This window comes from Malurus melanocephalus, unplaced genomic scaffold (genome assembly GCF_030028575.1).
Source record: "Malurus melanocephalus ecotype Western Australia unplaced genomic scaffold, MMel_1.1 scaffold_86, whole genome shotgun sequence".
In the NCBI taxonomy this organism is placed as follows: Eukaryota; Metazoa; Chordata; class Aves; order Passeriformes; family Maluridae; genus Malurus; species Malurus melanocephalus.
In genome coordinates this window covers 1,711,531-1,717,608 of record NW_026623318.1, presented here as the reverse complement: position 1 = coordinate 1,717,608, position 6,078 = coordinate 1,711,531, and the positions used below count along the sequence as shown (strand labels likewise).

At 51.5% G+C, this 6,078-nt stretch overlaps 1 protein-coding gene across 2 annotated transcripts in view; it reads right to left on the bottom strand.

Annotated features, from left to right (window-relative positions):
* Positions 1-5,784, bottom strand: part of SMARCD3 (SWI/SNF related, matrix associated, actin dependent regulator of chromatin, subfamily d, member 3) — a 71,971-nt gene extending 66,187 nt beyond the window's left edge. The window contains exons 1-2 of one of the 2 annotated variants that reach the window (XM_057367916.1): positions 5,724-5,784; positions 2,540-2,729 (exon numbers count right to left, since the gene is read on the bottom strand). The gene's annotated coding sequence lies outside the window, so the exon portion shown is untranslated. Of the gene's footprint in view, positions 1-2,539; positions 2,730-3,941; positions 4,730-5,723 lie in introns of those variants that run through there. The other variant, XM_057367915.1, reaches the window with a different exon arrangement.
* Positions 5,785-6,078: the final 294 nt, after the last annotated feature.

The window sequence follows — 6,078 nt, the reverse complement described above, 5'->3', positions numbered from 1 at the left end:
TGTTCCTGCTTCCACTGCCTCTGCATTTCCCTGCTGTTTCAGTTTGACCAGGAAGGGTGTCCTTACTCAGCCATGCTGGTTTCCCTACTTCCTCACCTGAGTTTTTGAACTTTGGAATCAACAGTTCTGGGGCTATAAGAAAAATATCTTTCAGTAGATGCCAGCTCAATATTAATACTTYGTTGGGCCTTGCAATTTCACCAAGTGAAGTCAAATCTCTTTCACATCATAGACTCATAAAATGTTAAGGAATTAGAATGGACTAAAGATCATCTAATCCCAAGCCCCTCTGCCATGGGCAGGGACACCWCCCACTAGACCAGATCACTCAAGGTCTTAGTCAACCAGCTCTGAGCACTGCCAGGGTTGAGGCTCCACAACCTCCCTGGGCAACCTGTTCCAGAGTCTAATCACCCTCATAGTAAAAAAATTTCTTCCTAATCTCTACCCTAAATTTCCTSTCTTTCAATTTGTACCTATTACTCCTTTTCCTATTACTACAGTTACTAACAAAGAATCCCTCTCCAGTTTCCCTGTAGCCCCTTGAGACACTTCCACACAACCTCCTCCAGACTAAACAGCCCCAACTTTCTCAGCCAGTGTCCATAAGAGAGGTGCTCATCAAAACTGCATTTTCAAATCAAAGGCCACATGCTGAAAAGTTAAGTTTAYATGATTTCCCACTTCAATGCAGTAGCTGTGCCTGTAAATACAAAAATACGTAAGGGGTAAATTGTGTTTCCATCTCTGCAGCTTAGGATCTCAAAAGGAGCTGAACTACCTTAAACAAATAATTTTTTTTAATTCATTCACAGGCAGAAAGTAAGCATGCCATATTTTGAGGCAAAAGGTAAAAGATACAATGTTGAATAGAATCTTAGACTGACATTCTTGGAGCAGGCAAATTCTTCAGTCTAGCTAAGACCTTCAATTAAGCCATGGTGCTAATTCTGTTCAGAGAGAAATGTTTTTACCCCTCACTTTGGGCACTGACCACAAACARACAGAGACACCATCTCTGTGCCAGTACAGAACGGAGAAGGCAACAAGACTGTAAGAGGCCAGAAAGCAAAGGACAAKAAGTTTGCCTCTCAAACACTGGAGCCTATGAATGCAGAGTTTTTTTTGGTTTTTTTTTTTAATGGAAGGAAGATCAAAACAGCTTTCCATAAAATTAATGGGGTCCTTGTCCAGCGCAAAGCTGYCAGTGCTCTCAAATACATCCAGGTACAGAAACAACAGAATCACTGTCACTTTCATGTTTACTCAGTGAATATTAGAAACATGTGACAAGAGCATCTAAGGCTGTCAATTCACAGAAACCAAACACACTTCACTTGATAACCTCTGAGGAACATTCCCTGAACAAGACCTATTAGCCAGTGTCGACATTATGAAAGTGCTAAGGAGAAAACAGCGCAACCTTGTGAGGCTGATGAAAAGGCACATAAATTGTAGATATCTGCTTGTTTCCATTAACTCAGGACATTTCCATAAAAATACAAAACCTAGATAACCTAACATAATCCAAACTCTTAATCCTTTACAGTTTAAATTAAGAACCATTCAATTCCTCCAGCTGCATCTTTCCAGAAAAGATATGCTCCTGGAATGCTGTTCAATTTAAGGAGAGACCACCATATTCCAGGTGTTAGCCCAAGCACTCTGCTTGGAAACCACTGGACAAGGAGAGAGTGCTGAGTGATAAAGAGAACCGAAGGTTAATATTAACATATTATCTTCATCAAAAAACTGAAGGAGTTTTCATACATAAGCTCTTCCARTTCCAGTGAGAATTGTTATAACCTAGGCTCTTTATTTCCAAAGCAAAATAATACACATTTCTTCTAGCGCACAATTTACGCTGCCAGTGAGGTGACCTGTGTAGGCGGTGAAAGGTGAGAAGTCACCAATACAGCTGTGGAAAAAAACAAAAGTCCCTTACAGGCATTCTGTGTACTCATTGGAAAAACAGACAGATAGCTACAGGTGTATATTCACAGTGGAAGCAACAAGAMGAATGGAACTAATGGTAAAAAATGAAGATCTGAGTGGCAGATTTGAGCACCTTATCATGGAGATGACCAATGCCCATCCAATAACAGCAGGTACTGAAGAACTTTTCTGAGCTGGGAAGAGCTAATTTAAACCTGCACTGAGAAGTATGGGAACTCCACAAACCAATAACCGCCTTACAAGAACTATATTTATTTGTGACAAATGGAGTAATGAATTACCACTCCTCTCCTGCTACTCCTCCTCCTCTTAGCAACTGCATCCTCCAGTGTCACTTCCTCTGAGCCAGTCCACTCTGTCAGATCAGCACCTTCTTGCCAGAACTAGCACAAACCATSACAGAAGTAACTGGCTGTTCAAAGCACCAGTTTAGGTCAGCAGCAGCAAGCTGGCAGCTTAAGATTTATTTCACAACAKCCTATTTCCCATATGCCCAAAGGCAAGCATTTTCCATGCCAAATACAAAGCACAGAAACATCCTTCCCGACTAAAACAAGTCACTTTTCAAAGAGCTAAAACCTACCTGTACCAGACAAGGYAGCTGAACACCTGGAGTCACATCTGTGTAGACCAAGAGGAAGCAAGAAACTTATCCTGTGGATGGAGCAGGAGACCAGATATTACGTCATGATGAATGAGCAGGAGATGTTCTCATTGACCTAAAGCAGGATCAGCTCTAAGACAGCAGACTGAGGATCCATATGGATCAAGCTCTGAAAAGAGAAAGTACATACTGGGTGAGACGGAAGYAATACATAATAAAAATAACATTTCCTAGAACAGCACCAATCCATGTGACACTTCATAAGCAGCACAACTTGGGGAAGAGGGGGAAGAAAAGCAAGGAAGGGAAGATGCACCTGATATATAGTTTTTCGAGACTTCTTTGGAGACTGCACACAGGTGCATGTCCAGGCTGCCAGGGCAGCAGTTTTGCCCAGGCACTGGCCCACAGGACCCAGCTTGTATTTGTGGAGACTGGAAAGAACACAAAGGTCACCACATGCCTATAACCTGTGAACATATTGAGCAGGCTCTGATAAAGACCACAGGGTGGGTAGGACTGGAGTGGATCCCTGGAATTTGCCTGTCCCAAGAAGCAAGGGTATCTTCTTACACAAATGTTTGCAACCTTGGGAAGGCAGGTCAGCTCAGGAACATTAACCAAGTCAGCTTGCTTTCATCCTTGAAAAAATCAACTCCTTAAAGAATTCAACATCAACTCCCACCAGAACACTCCAGCATTTTAGCAGGCACCGTTAGCTGCCCCAGTAGGATAGTGAGAATGTGGCAGACTTTAATAACTAATGATCCCACAGATTTAGGGCATAGTCAGGCAGCTTCAGTGTCTGCATGCTCATGATAGATCCGAAAGAAGATGAACCAGACTAAGAAGGGATCTGTTCCTTGGGAAGAGCTGAGCCAGCTGCACCTGCACATACAAAGCCCTGCTGCTCCTGACAGGTCTTACTATACCTGATGAAGAAAAGCAGAATTACAGCAGAACAGGTGTGAGCACCAGCACACCTGGTGCATTCTCAAGCATAAGCTCGCACCTAGACATGCAGATAGATAGAAACAACTGTTCAAATAAAGGATAGGCAAGAAAGGGAAGTTTGAGCATTGCAGTGGGCAGTGGCAGGCAGCACGAGTAGAGTGGGTAACTCCATCASGGACAGGATCAAGGCTCTGAATCTAGTTGAGTCAGAAAAAGGGAAGAACAAAGGGCCAAAAGATCATGATGAATTCCGCTGAAACACAGCTGTAGTGAAGGAAGGATGGAGCCCAGGCAAGCAGGGGCTGAGGCAAACACTGCAGTGGAGRAAGTGCAAGTGAGAAGGGAGAGTGCATGAGGTACAGAAAGGTACAATGCTGCAGCACTGACTAGCACGAAAACGAGGAGAGCAAAGGCTGAGTGTCCTCACCCTGCCTTAAGGGCAAGGCAAAGCTGCAAGCTCCTTTTCACAGAGAGGTCAGGGGATTCAGGGAGGGAAGATGGGCTGGTTTCGCTGGTGGTGTCCCCATGGAAAACAGCAGATTGTTCATTGCTGGAGACAACACCAAGGAACTGGTTATTTTCAGAAGCTGCAGGACTTCCTTGGATGGGCAGTAGGATGAAGTCAGTCTCTCCAGGAAGGACAGTGCTGACAGCACCAGGCAAGGATAATGCACGCTTTCCCAGATCATTCTAACTGGTGAAAGAACTTGCTTGCTTCCCAGTCCCTCATTTCAATTCTACCTCAGTTTTTGCCAGCAGCAACTTGCACACAGGGATCGTCCACAGGCCATGGTGATGGAGGAAACAGAGCAGAGTTCAGGCCTCAGGGAACCGGAGGGAAGGAGGAGTACTCTCCAGCAGCAAACTCCTGGTGCCAAAATGAGATKGTTTGCATGTGTGGGAAGTCAGATTTCCCAAAAGATTACGCGGAACATCAGTCTCCTAAAGACACGGATCTGTTAGTCCTGAGAGAACATCTGGAACTATGTATCTCSCTCTGAAGACAGAACTGAGGGGCATCTTAGAGGCAGCAAGTCAAATACTCTCTCCAAAGCTGCCATCTCCTGTGTAAAGGCTGATTGTTCCTGGAGCACCAGACAGCAGTCAGATGCAGGGCAGCGCTGGGACGTCTCTAGGGACAGGATGTTAAGAAGAGAACCYTCTTCTCCAGAGGAGACACGGACCATGTCAGGGCAGGATGGGCAATTCCAGATGAGTGATGATGCCTCCCCCGGTAAAGTCAGCTCCTGCTAAAGGAGACCGCCCCGAGGGGGCCAGCAGCCCACATTCGGGAGCGGTAAATGAACCCTTTCTGCCTGTCTCTCCGAGCGAGCCGAGTTYCTGCAAGGCAGCAAAGCCACCGGGGCTCGGCGGAAGACGCCGGGCCCGCGCTGGGACAGCCGGCGGGGGCCAGGCGGGCGCTGCATCACGTAAAGCCGAGTCCGCGGGGAAGAGCGAAGAGCGCGGCGCGGCAGCCGCACCAGGRTGTTGCAGCCGCGGCTCCGCGGGGGAGCGGCGGCGGCGGCTGAGGAAGGAGGCACCGCCGGGTGGACTCCACCGGTCTCCAGGCCGGGCGAGCCCTGCGGGCAGCGCCGGAGCGGGAGCAGCAGCGGCGTTGCMCGTGCCCGACCCGGGGCTACCGCCGGCGTGGGCGTCTGGCAGATGCCCGGGGCAGAGCGGGGCCGGAGGGCGGCCGGGGCGCGGGGGCTGCGCGGCGCTCACCGTCCCGTCCATGCTCCGCTCCCGCCGGGGCTGTCCGAGCGCGGGGCGCCTGCGCGGCGCTGCGGAGAGCGGCCAGGGACCGTCTGTAAAGTGCATCTCGCCCGCCGCGCCGGGGGACAGGGTCCGGCTCCGGGAGAGCCCGGCCCCGGCCGCGCTGCTGCGGCGGGAGGGTGGTGCAGCCGCGGCCCCTGCCCCGCTCCCAGCCCCGCGGGGGCGGTGTGGCGCAGAGCTCCTCCCGTGGACAGGCGAGTGCGGCGCCCGCATCCTCCCAGCCCCACGGGCCGGTCCGGCTCTGCCACCTCGAGAGGGCTCGAGAGAGGGAYGGACCGGCTTTGGGTCCGCCGTCGCCGCCGCGGTCTCCAGCCCCGGCGCCCCTGCCTCCGCCGCCACAGTCACCCCCTTCTTTCCCCACCAGCGCCCCGCACCACCGCTAGAGCCCCCTTACTATCGCAGTCCCCCAAACCCGCCGCCCCCGCCCCGCACTCACCGCCGCCCCCTGCCGCCCCCGCCGCCGCAGCCCCGGTGCTCTCGCAGCGCTCCCGACCCGCCGCCGCAGCCTGCGGGCGCTCCACAGCGCCGCCTGCCGTCCCCGCTCTGCGTCCCCCCCGCCCGGGTCTCCGGGCCCGACGCAGAGCCCCCGCCCMGCCCGGTGCCAGCCCGGCCCGCGCTGCCCGTACCTGGCTGGTGCCGAGCACCGCCCGCTCRCAGCGAGGTTACGAGCGCTTCCCACCGGTACCGAGCGGGGCTCGCACCGGCAGCGMCGGGGCCGCGCTTCACCGAGAAGCAGTCAGAATTCCAGTGGTGATGGGTATGGTAGTAACAGGATGAGAGAGCAAATAGGC